Source organism: Mustela erminea, chromosome 5 (assembly GCF_009829155.1).
Source record: "Mustela erminea isolate mMusErm1 chromosome 5, mMusErm1.Pri, whole genome shotgun sequence".
Classification (NCBI taxonomy): Eukaryota; Metazoa; Chordata; class Mammalia; order Carnivora; family Mustelidae; genus Mustela; species Mustela erminea.
The window spans coordinates 97,273,728-97,286,087 of record NC_045618.1 but is presented as its reverse complement, the minus strand read 5'-3'; positions in this window follow the sequence as shown (position 1 = coordinate 97,286,087).

Sequence of the window (12,360 nt, the reverse complement as noted above, 5' to 3'; positions counted from 1 at the left end):
TGCTCCTGCCTTTTTTGAAGAAATTGGCACAATCATCTCAACCTTCAGCAACCACCACACTGATCGGTCAGCAGCCATCAACATTGAAGCAAAATGCTCCTCAGCAAAAAGATTACAACTGGCTGAAAGCTCCAAAAATAGTTATCATTTTTTCAGCAAAAAATCATTTTTAATTAAAGTATGGATATCGGGGCACCTGGGTGGCTCAGTGGGTTAAGGCCTCTGCCTTTGGCTCAGGTCATGATCCCAGGGTCCTGGGATTGAGCCCCTCATCGGGCTCTCTGCTCTGTGGAGAGCCTGCTTCCTCCTCTCTCTCTCTTTGCCTGCCTCTCTGCCTACCTGTGATCTGTCTGTCAAATACATAAATTAAAAAATCTTTTAAAATAAATAAATAAATAAATAAAGTATGGATATCACTTTTTTTTTTTTAGATTTTATTGATTTATTTGAGAGACAGAGATCACAAGTAGGCAGAGAAGCAGGCAGAGAGAGAGGAAGGGAAGCAGGCTCCCTGTTGAGCATAGAGTCCAACACAGGGCTCGATCCTAAACCCTGGGATCATGACCTAAACCAAAGGTGGAGGCTTGAACACACTGAGCCACCTAGGTGCCGCTGGACATTGCTTTTTAAGACGTAAGGGCTATTGCACACTTAATAGACTACAGTATAGTATATTCACTGGAAACCAAAAGAATTGATTTAATTTGTTCTATTAAGATACTCACTTATTTTGCAGTGGCCTGTAACTGAACCCTCAGTATCTCTGAGGTATGCCTGTGCAATATTTGTCTAAGACATTAATGAGGAGAATGCTCTCTGAGAGATACTAATGAGGATGATACATCATTCAAGCCATAAATCAAATCTTAAATGGCATCTGGAACACAATGAAAAAATAATCAGAAGTATTTAGCTAAAAGATCTCCATGACTCCATGAAGCAAATTGTCATGTCAGAGGAAATAAGACCTGATATTATGGGTGATTGGAATTCACCTCTGCAATTAGCTTCTATGCCTTTCCTAAGACTGTGCAAACAAACAATGCCATAAAAGTGCACTGATCATGGAGCAGAAAGGAAAAAAAAAATAAGTTACCAGATGAATATATACATTTAAAGCAGCTCAAATCTTAGATAACTTTATTAGACTACTGGTGCTTTTTGAATAGCATTTCTTTTATATTTTTAATTTAATAATTAAATGAAACACTTGTACACTTACATATTTGCAAAGCAGATAGCTGGAAATGACAAAACAAGTGTTCCAATGGTATAGTTAATATTCCTTTCTCCATATCTGAAAGAGAATAGGACGGTTTAAATACTGTTTCTCCCAATTAGATTTTTAAATAGGTAAAAAACTGGATTTCTTGGGCTTTTTTTTTAACCATGACCCTTGAGAACCCCTTCAGCTAATTCCCTATGAGCTTTTTTATGAACAGCCCATTTGTTTGAGGAGTGTTTTGTATAAAATGGTTTAAATTACTCTATATAATTTGTGTTTTTAAATCTTTATCAGAGGATTATCTTTATTGATTGATTTTTTAAAAATGGACTTTAATTTTGATTTCACAGCAAAATGGAGTGGATAATACAGAAAATTCCCAAACACTTCCTTTTCTCACACAGACACAGCTTCCCCAGTTGTCAACATCCCACACCAAAGTGGTGCATTTGTTACAGTTGATGAACACACAGTGACAAATTGTTATCACTCAAAGTCCTTAATTTACATCAGGATTCACTCTTAGCATTGTACATTCTATGGGTTCAGGCAAATGTATAATGATATGTCTTCCCCACTACAGTGGCATACCCATTAGTTTCCCTGCTCTAAACTCCCCTGTGCTCCGCCCATTTATCCTTCCCTTCTCCCAAACCCTGGCAACTATTGATCTTTTTAGTAGTTTCCATAGTCTTCATAATTTTGCCTTTTCCAGGATGTCATGTCATGTCATCAGAATTTTACAGTATGAAGCATTTACAGATTGGCTTCATTCACTTAATTAATGTGCATTTAAGCTTCCTCCATGTCTTTTCACGTCATGATAGCTCATTGCTTTTTAGTGTTCAATGATGTTCCACTGATGTATCATAGTTTATTTATCCATTTCACCCACAGAAGGACATTTTAGCTGCTTCCAATATTTGACAATTATTACTTTTTAAGATTTTAATTATTTATTTGAGAGAGAGTCAGAGCAAGCATGAGTGGCAAGAGGGGAACAGAGGGAAAAGGAGGAGCAGACTCCCTGCTGAACTGGGAGCCTGATGCAGGGCTCCATCCCAGGACCCTGAGACCATGACCTGAGCTGAAGGCAGATGCTTAGTCAACTGAGCCACCCAGGTGTCCCAAGATTTGACAATAATTAATGACATTACTATAAACATACATGTATAGCTTCTTGTGTGGACATACATTTTCAAATCTTTTGTGTAAATACCAAGGAAAACAATTGTTAGATCATATGTTAAGTATGCTTAGTTTTGTAAGAAACCATCACACTATATTCTTAAGTGGCTGCACGATTTTGCATCCCTACAACCAATGAATGAAATTCCTGTTGCTCCTGGCCAGCATTTATTGTTGTTGATGTTCTGGATTTTACTCATTCTAAGTGTGTAGTACTATTTATTTATTGTTTTAACTTCCAATTCCCTACTGGATGATGTTAAACACCTTCCCATATGCTTATACACCATGTGTATATCTTTGGGTGACATGCCTCTTCAATCATTTGTCCATTTTTTAATCAGACTATTTGTTGAGGGTTTTTGTCTTTTTATTTTTTTAAGTAGACTCTACACCCAATATAAGTCTCAATCTCACAATCTCCTAGGTCAAGAGTTGCATGTTCTACTAAATGAGCCAGTCAGGCACCCCCTTATTGTTGAGTTTTAAGAGTTCTTTGTGTATTTTGGCAAATGGTCCTTTATCAAATATGACTTTTGCAAATATATATCTGGCAATTTGTTTTGTTTCATGAAATATATTTTGTCATATCTGTTTAATTTGTGACCATCATGACTCTTTTCAATCTATACTTTCAAAGAGATCTTTTTTACATGAAAAAATCACATAAAAATATACCTTTGAGAATGTATTATATATTAACTTTGTGTTTGCTTTAATTTCTATGACATTTTAATATGAAATGTGTTTTTACCATAACAAGTGTTTTAAACTAGTATTCTAATACATAATTTAGCAAATAGTACTGTAGGCATCATTTGGCTTTCAAGGCAGATTTTACATCCACAACTATTAAAGGTCATTGTGGCAAATTTAGTTGAGGTTTTGAGGATAAAACAAAAATTTCATTACCTCACTACTTCTTTCTTCTTTTTTTTTTTTTAAAGATTTTATTTATTTATTTGACAGACAGAGATCACAAGTAGGCAGAGAGGCAGGCAGAGAGAGAGGAGGAAGCAGGCTTCCTGCTGAGCAGAGAGCCCGATGTGGGGCTCGATCCCAGGACGCTGGGATCATGACCTGAGCCGAAGGCAGAGGCTTTAACCCACTGAGCCACCCAGGCGCCCCACCTCACTACTTCTTTAAAAGCTGTATTTAAATATGCAGTATAAGGGATAAAAGTGAAAATGAGGGATTAAATATGATCAAAAGTATAAGCATAACATGCCATGCTAATTGTACCCAATATTAAAATTCAATGACATCATGCTCTCCCAGATTTTTCACTACTGAACTTTGAGTACTTTCGTGAATTCATATTATTCTCAACTTCAAATGAAGTGCTCTACAGTTTAGTCCTTGGTGCTAATCTATCCTAAAGCTCCATTCACTTTCTCAATGAACTAATTCATTATCATATCATGAAATGCCATCTGTAGGCCAATGACTACATCCATTTTTTTCCAGCTCCTACTTTACTCCCTATACTTCACTCCATACTTCATATGACAATGTCTTTATTTCTCCAGCTTATACCACCCCCATCAATTTTCTGATTCATTGTTTTCCTCTCATACCTCATATCCAATCCATTAGGAAACTCCTGGCTCTGTCTTTAAAATACTCCATGTAGAGTGTAACAATTCCTTATCCTAGTACTACCTATCCTTCTCCAAGCCATTATCCTTACTTGTCTGGGTTACTGAAATAATCTTACTGCTCCTCCTATGTTTGCCCTTCCTTTCATACTTTCTATGAAACACAGCAGTTGAACTGATCATTTTTGAGGGGAATTCAATTTATCTCACTCTTCCGCTCAAAATACTGTATTCCTTTCTCTCTGCAAAAAAGTTAAATCTCTAATAATGGCCTGTGATGGCCCCAATTACTCTCTAAATTCACATTTTAGTACTTTTCCTCTTTATCACTCTACTTCATATAACATGGCATTGTTGTTATCCCTCCATTTAACACATCAGAAATACTCCAGCCTTAGATGAGTCTGCACTGATTATTTCCTTTGACTGGATTTTTCTTTACTCATTCACTGTGGTGTCTACTTTTCTAACTTTAAGTCTTAGTTCAAATGCTGTATTTCTGATAAAGCTTCTCCTTATCACCCTTTTGAAAGTTGCAGTCTACTCCCTCTGTAGTGTTCTCAAATGCTCTCTATCCTACTCTACTTTTTCCACTTTCTACAGCATTTATTGATGTAATACGTTTACCTAAGTAATTCCTATTTTGTGTTATTCTTGTATTTTTACTGTCTGCCTTTTTCCATTGAAATGTAAATTCTACATAGACAGTGATATTTTTGTTTTGTTCACTATTCTATCTTAGAGACTGAGTTGAGTACCTGGATGTATTTTCTGCTTAACAATTATTTGCTGAATAAATGAAATACAGAAAATTTTCAAAATAATTATATTCTCCACCCTGGATCAGAATTGCAGATACAAATATAAATTTCTTTAAATTATATTTTGTTACTACATCCCCATGCAAACACACTGAAATTATTCTGAGTGTGTAATGAACTAGTTACCTGTAATAAATCACTCAGTAACCATTCAATTGAGTCAAATGGTCCTGTGTATAGCAGAGTCTGTGCTGACTGAATAAAGTAGCAAATATGCATGACATGAAAAATAGTCAAATGTAACAAACTTAACTGTTAGTAAGGCATTAATCTCTATAACTATAAAAGTATTACAAATAAAATATGGTAAGGAAGGGCAATATAATTCATTGCAGAAATACACACACACTTTTCCATTCAAATACATGTATTAGTACATTTTTAAACAACCTTCCAAGAAGGATTGTTGAGATAGAGACAGAAGGGATCATGTAAAGAGGGTGCTATTTTATAAAAGAGAATAGTAAAGGGTGAGTGCTCATAAATCAGATCATCTCTCCAAAATATATCTTATGATCTCTGTCTCCAGAGTACAGCTTAAAGTGTCTTATTGTAAAATTGTCCATGAAAGGATAAAGAACTTTTTTAAATTTGATATATGAAAACCCATTACAATAATTTTTCCTTGTTAACAGAACTTTAATATTGTTTTTGTGTCATCTAGCCATATTTCACAGGGAATGAATTTTGATTAGCACAAGCTAATCTGATAAATCCATTCCCTTAACAGAGCTAGTAATGCTCATGAAAAACCATGTTGGCCAATTATAGAGGACAGTAATTCTATTAGAATTTTCTGATAAATTTCTCTCACTCTAAAAGTAGCTCTGGAATAGTTGCTGTAATAATTCATTTTAATTTAAATAAAAATTGAATTAATATATACATACAAAATGTTCACAACTCATAAGAGCATAGTAGATCGAATTATCATAAAGAGAACATATGCAGGTATTACCATCCATATCAAAAATTAGAACATTACTAGTATTCTAGAAGTCATTTCTCTGCCTCAATCCATTGCCACCACATAGAAAGTAAACTTTTAACACTATACATTAGTCTTGATTATGCTTGAACTTTATATAAGTATATTTATACAATAAATTTCTTTTATATTTGTCTTCTTTTGATTAACATTATGAGATTTATCCATGTGTTGAACATAACAATAGTTTTGGGTTTTGGTGTGTTTTTGTTTTCATTCTCATAGTTGTATTTTATTCTGTTGACATACCACAATTAATTTACTTAGTCCATTGTTGATGGGTTTATGGTTATTATGAATAACCAAATTATGAATGGTTATTATGAATAAAGTAGCTAACAATACTGTTTAAACATGTTCGATGAAACATACATGAAGAAGTTTTCTATTTTCACGTTTCCTTATCATTCTCCATGAATTACCAAAATTTGGTACCTTTGGTACCTTCAAATAGTTCTAATTTTGGTCATTTTGGTAGTTGTACAGAATACTTAATTTGATTTTTTTTCCCAAAAGGTTAATGTTGAACACCATTTATTTTTTCTTTTTCTTTTTCAGCCATTGGCATATCCCCTCTTGTGTAGTGTCTAGTAGTTCTTTATATATTCCAGTTAAAATTAATTTATTGGAGATAAATATCAATTTCTATATGTATATGTGATATATAAATATGCATAAGCAACATATATGCAAATATATGCATTTTGCAAATACTCTTCTGACACTGTTGTTTAGCTTCATTTAGATTAAGAATTTTGGGGCACCTGGGTGGCTCAGTGGGTTAAGCCTCTGCCTTCGGCTCAGGTCATGATCCCAGGGTCCAGGGATCAAGCCCTGCATCGGGCTCTCTGCTCAGCAGGGAGCCTGCTTCCCCTCTCTCTCTGCCTGCTACTCTGCCTGCTTGTGATCTCTGTCTGTCAAATAAACAAACAAACAAATAAATAAATAAGAATTTTAAAAGTCATATATAATTTGTAATGTCTTTTCCTATTTTCTATCGTTACTGCTCTGTCTTTCATATTTGGGTCCACAAGTTATGTGCAATTGATTTTGCATATGGTGTGAGATAATGGCCCAAGTAAATATACAAGTTATTCAGAAAATTTTCTGAAAAATTATGTATTTCCTACTGTATTACATTGTTCTCTTTGTTATAAGTTTTATATCATGTGACTTCTTTCTGTTTCTGAATTGATTATTCTATATAATTTGTTATCTATCCTTTATTCATAATATAATCTTCATTATTTTAGCCCTTTAATCTATTTTATTCTGAAGTTTTATTTTTTTTATTCAAGATTATCTTGGATATTCTAGGCCAGTTTAAATTTCTATATAAATTTTGGAATTTTTAAAAATTATACAGGGTGCCAGGGTGGCTCAGTGGGTTAAAGTCTTTGCCTTTGGCTCAGGTCATCATCCCAGCGCCCTGGGATTGAGCCCAGCAATGGGCTCTCTCCTCAGCAGGGACCTGCTTCCTCCTCTCTCTCTGCCTGCCTCTGGGCCTACTTGTGATCTCTGTCTGTCAAATAAATGAATAAAATCTTTAAAAAAAAATTTACCACTAAAAAACCACTGTATGTTTTCAAATAGAAATGCATAAATTTTGTAGATTAATATAATTAGGCAATTATATTTTAATATTGATTGTGTCAACATAAATATAACACATCACTCCAGTACTCTCCAGGGGAAAATTTACAATAATTCATTAAGTGTAATGCTTGCTATAGATGCAAGGGGGTTAAAAAAGTTTCTGTTTCTAGTCTGCTGATTTTTTTTATCATGAATGGGGATTCTGCATTTATTGTAGCTATCATTCAATTTTTCTTATATTCTGTTAACATAATGAACACAAACCATATATTTCTAAAATAATTTTACTATATTTCTTGTCAAGTTTTGATACCAAGTTTATTCAATCCACATAAAATTAATCACAAGGATTTTTTTCTTTTCCACTTTCTGGGAAAAAAATGGCTTGAAATTGACATGTTTTCTTTACAGTTTTGGGATCAAGCTGTGAAGATGTGAGGACTTGAAATTAAATTTATGGGAAAGTTTTTAAGCATGAATTCAGTTTATGTAGGAGATTTTTTTCAATGAATTTATCAACTTAACTTAAATTTTAAAGTTTTTTGGCATGTTGTCCATGACATTATCTTTGGAATCTATGACACTTTTTTTGTCTAATCATGTTATTGGAAATTGGCCCCTTTGTTAGATTCATCCTCTGACAAGCAGACACCAAGACAGAATTAATAAATTCTACATTGAAATATGATTTCTTAATCATATCAATAATATTTGTACTGTAGACTTTTAACAGTTAAGTGCTAACAAACTTATTTTAATTTATTTTGATATCTAAGGCTAATATTCTTTTTTTCCATTTTAATTTATTTTATTTCTCTTCAGTGTTCCAAAATTCGTTGTTTATGCACCTCAACCAGTGCTCCATGCAATACATGCCCTCCATAATACCCACCACCAGGTTCACCCAACTCCCCACTCCCCTCATCTCTGAGACGCTCAGTTTGGTTCTCAGAGTGCATAGTCTTTCATGGTTTGTCTCACCCCCACCCCACCGCGATTAACCCCATCCCATTTCTTCTCTCCATCTCCCAAAGTCCTCCGTGTTATTCTAAGGCTGATATTCTTAAAAACTTTTCATTTCCTCCAGTGACCAACAAAGCACATATTTTCCCAGCCACTCACAGTTACTGGCAGATGCCAACTCATGCAGAAGAAAATGATACCTTGCTCTATAATAAACAACAGGACTTTCTCCTTAGAATGCAGACAATTTATCACAAATGAAACCCTCTGAGACATCATCAAGAAGAAATCTACCACAATTCTAATGTATCTATTGTGACTCAATGACTAATGCAGTAACACCCCTTTCTATTTTTTTTATATCCTGGTCTACTGTAATCCTTAGTCCTTGCCTTGTATCCAATTTCTGTATCCTGTTCATTCTAGCTAAATCTTCTCTTGTGTCTTGCAGATTTTCTGCTGCAAAAACCTTTAAAAACTTCTCTTTCTGCTGTACCTTTGAATTTTATTTCTATCACTGAGCTTCAAATGTCAGCATGCCTTCACTACCACCATTTACTTTACACTCTTTCAAGTGTAAGCACTGTATTCTTTCACATCTCATATGCATCAAGGTCTTAACTCTAATGCCATTCCAATTACATTAATGTCTCTCCATTGAGACTCATGGTTATACAAATACATTCTCCTTATTTCTGTCACTTAGTCTCTGTCACTTTTCCTCATTATTTGAAGACTTCCATTCTGAACTCACATTCTCTTTCTTCCATATTTTTTTTTTTTTTTGCTATCTTCCTAGGTCTGCTCAAATTTCACACTGATAATCTATTCAATTCAAATCTCTTAACCCTTTGACCACTTTGTCCTCAGTGAAGTTACCCTTTCTTACTCAGTATTCAAAACTTATGACCCATAAAATCGCTAATCAAAACAGCTGGCTCTGGAAAATATGTTATGTTCCTTAAATTCTAAAGGCATTGCTTAAACATTTTAAAATTTTAAAACAAATTTTAAAACACTTTTAAATTTTAAAGGCATTGCTTTCAAGGCTTTTTTCTCGCTTAAATTAATTAATTAAAAAAATAAAACTTAAGTTGTGAAGAATTCTTGTTCTCTGAGAAATCATACTTGGACACCTTTTACTATAGTCCCTTCTCTACAATAGAAGTCTTTTCTCTGGGCCTCAGTTCTCATAACAGGAAATCCTTGTTGGACTTCAGGCTTATTTGTTTCAAGGATTCAGTGATGGGTTATCAAATACTGGTTCTTTCCAACTCTTGCTCTGCCATTCATGGTATAGCTTCCTCCTCAGGCTGGTTGCAACATAGTAGCTATTTCAGGCATTACATCCTGACACAACAGGGGAAAAAGAAAGACCACATTTACCTATACTATCTCTAAGAAATCCATCATCATTTTTTTCATTTGGAGTATTTCAATAATCTACTAACTAGTGTCTACCTAGACAATGCTGTCTTCTCCATAGAAAAACTAGGTTAAATTGCTCACAAGCAGATAGTTCCATCTCACTCACTTGGCTGCAATCCTTAAATGCCTTCCCATCACACGTTTCAATTTCTTAGAAAGTCTAAACATATTTTTTTTAATAAAAAATTTGTTTATTTTTTATTTTTTATAAACATATAATATATATTTATCCCCAGGGGTACAGGTCTGTGAATCGCCAAGTTTACACACTGCACAGCGCTCACCATAGCACAAACCCTCCCCAATGTCCATAACCCCACCCCACTTTTCCCAACCCCCCTTCTCCCAGGAACCCTCAGTTTGTTCTGTGATATTAAGAGTCACTTATGGTTTGTCTCCCTCCCAATCCCATCTTGTTTAAACATATTTTTAAAGTATGCTTCCTGCCAAACACTCTGGTTTCATCATGAAATAATCTTCCTCTTGCTTACTATCCTCATCAGACTTTTCTGTGTAAGTTATTTGTAGACAAATTCCTTTCTATTTCATTGCCTTCTTACATGTTAGCCTTTATTGCTGAAATATTATTTTCTCTGACTCTATATTTTATTTTTAGTAACTGGCAACCTTTTCTCTTCAGTTTTCAGGAAATGTCTCCAGGATATGCCAGGTATCTATATTTCATGATTTCATTATACATTCTGCCTTTATTTTGAGATATTTATCACAACTATAAGTTAATAATTATTTGTATAATTCCTATCCTTACAATATCTGTCTCTCCCCATAAATTCTAAGCTTCTTGAGGGTAAACGCCATCTGTCTTTCTTTTTCTGCTGTGTTCTCAGAAAATGGCATATATGGTACATATTAAAATGTGCATACACAGACAAACATACATGTATGTTGAAATAGAGACAAAAATAGTCAAAGATAATTTCTATTTTCTATAAAAATAAAAAGATAAATTTTATTTCTCCCATATTCATTTCCTGTTATGACATTTCTCACACTCTCCACTTTTGCAGCAGATAATTTGGCTCCTATTTCATAGAATCGAGTGGGCAACTGAGATCACCAACATGGTTTCCTGTTTCCACAAGCAAGATTATTTGTTTTGGGGGCACCTGCCTTCGGCTCAGGTCATGATCCCAGGGTCCTGGGATCAAGCCCCGCATCAGGCTTTCTGCTCAGTGGCGAGCCTGCTTCGTCCTTTCTCTCTCTGCCTGCCTCTCTGCCTACTTGTCTGTCAAATAAACAAATAAAATCTTTAAAAGAAAAGATTAGTCATTTTTACATTTCTTTATTATTTTACTTTTGGCATTAGAGATCATATTTTTATAATATAATATTTTTATAAATACACATTTATATATAAATATATATTATATAAAATATGATATTTTTATAAAGAAAATGTATAATTTTGTCCAGTTTCATTTAGTATTTATGTATAAAAGCAGAAGTGGTAAAACTTGAGTCAATCGAAGATAAAGTCTAGAGTTAAGAATTATTATCTTAATAATTATCAAAATAGCCATTTAATTGATGGCGTACTGGGCCTTTGTAGATATGGAAGAAAAATAGTCCATTCATAGTGTATAGGGGATAGTATATAGGTATGATTGGAATGAGGAGGAGACTGATAGATAAAATGAAATGGAAAGAATAGTTTTAGAAAAAGATTTTAGGGATGAAACAATTCTGGCTGATAGCAGGTTCTATTATTCTACCAGTCATGTAGTCTAGAGGGAAGTGGAGTTAAATGGCCAAATAGCTTGCATATATATATATATATATGTATATATATATATATATATATACACACACATATATATGTAAATACATACATATATATGAACTATATATAATTCATAATATACATAAGATTATATTAAATGTAATATATAAAATATATACTGAATATAAATAATTGAATGTGTATGTGTACATAAAATGGGACAGTTAGAGCATGAAAAAATGCCAATCCTTAAAATAAAATTTTAGACTGACCAATTTGACTATTTGGGGGCATTAGAACTTTATATTTTAGTTAGGACAATGTTTTCTTCTATAATTGCCAAAATTTTCATTGTATATTACAAAACAAAAAGGTATCATTTTGGGGTTTTGGAACTTGCAATTGAGAATCCTACTTTTAAGTTGAAATGCTCTTCCTCTAGGGTGACATATTTTTCTAGGACTCATCACGAGTGAGTTGGTATGTCTGAATGGAAGAGTATTACCCTATAACTAATTGTCATTGTATTGATCCTATTGTGTTATGATGTGAGCTATCACCATAGCAGAAGAGAAAACTGGAAGAATATTTTGTGTATAATGACATCAGTATGAAAAAGTATGAGTTACATTTTATGAGTAAATTAATGCTGTGTGGTTGGAAATATTTGCCTCATAACAAAGAGATTTTATTTAATTATCATATAGTCACATTCATGAAACACCTGAAATTCTCCTTTGTGGAATCACTTCTCAACTATAATGTCAAAATACCATATGATTTGTAAATAGCAACAGGATAAATAGAAGACA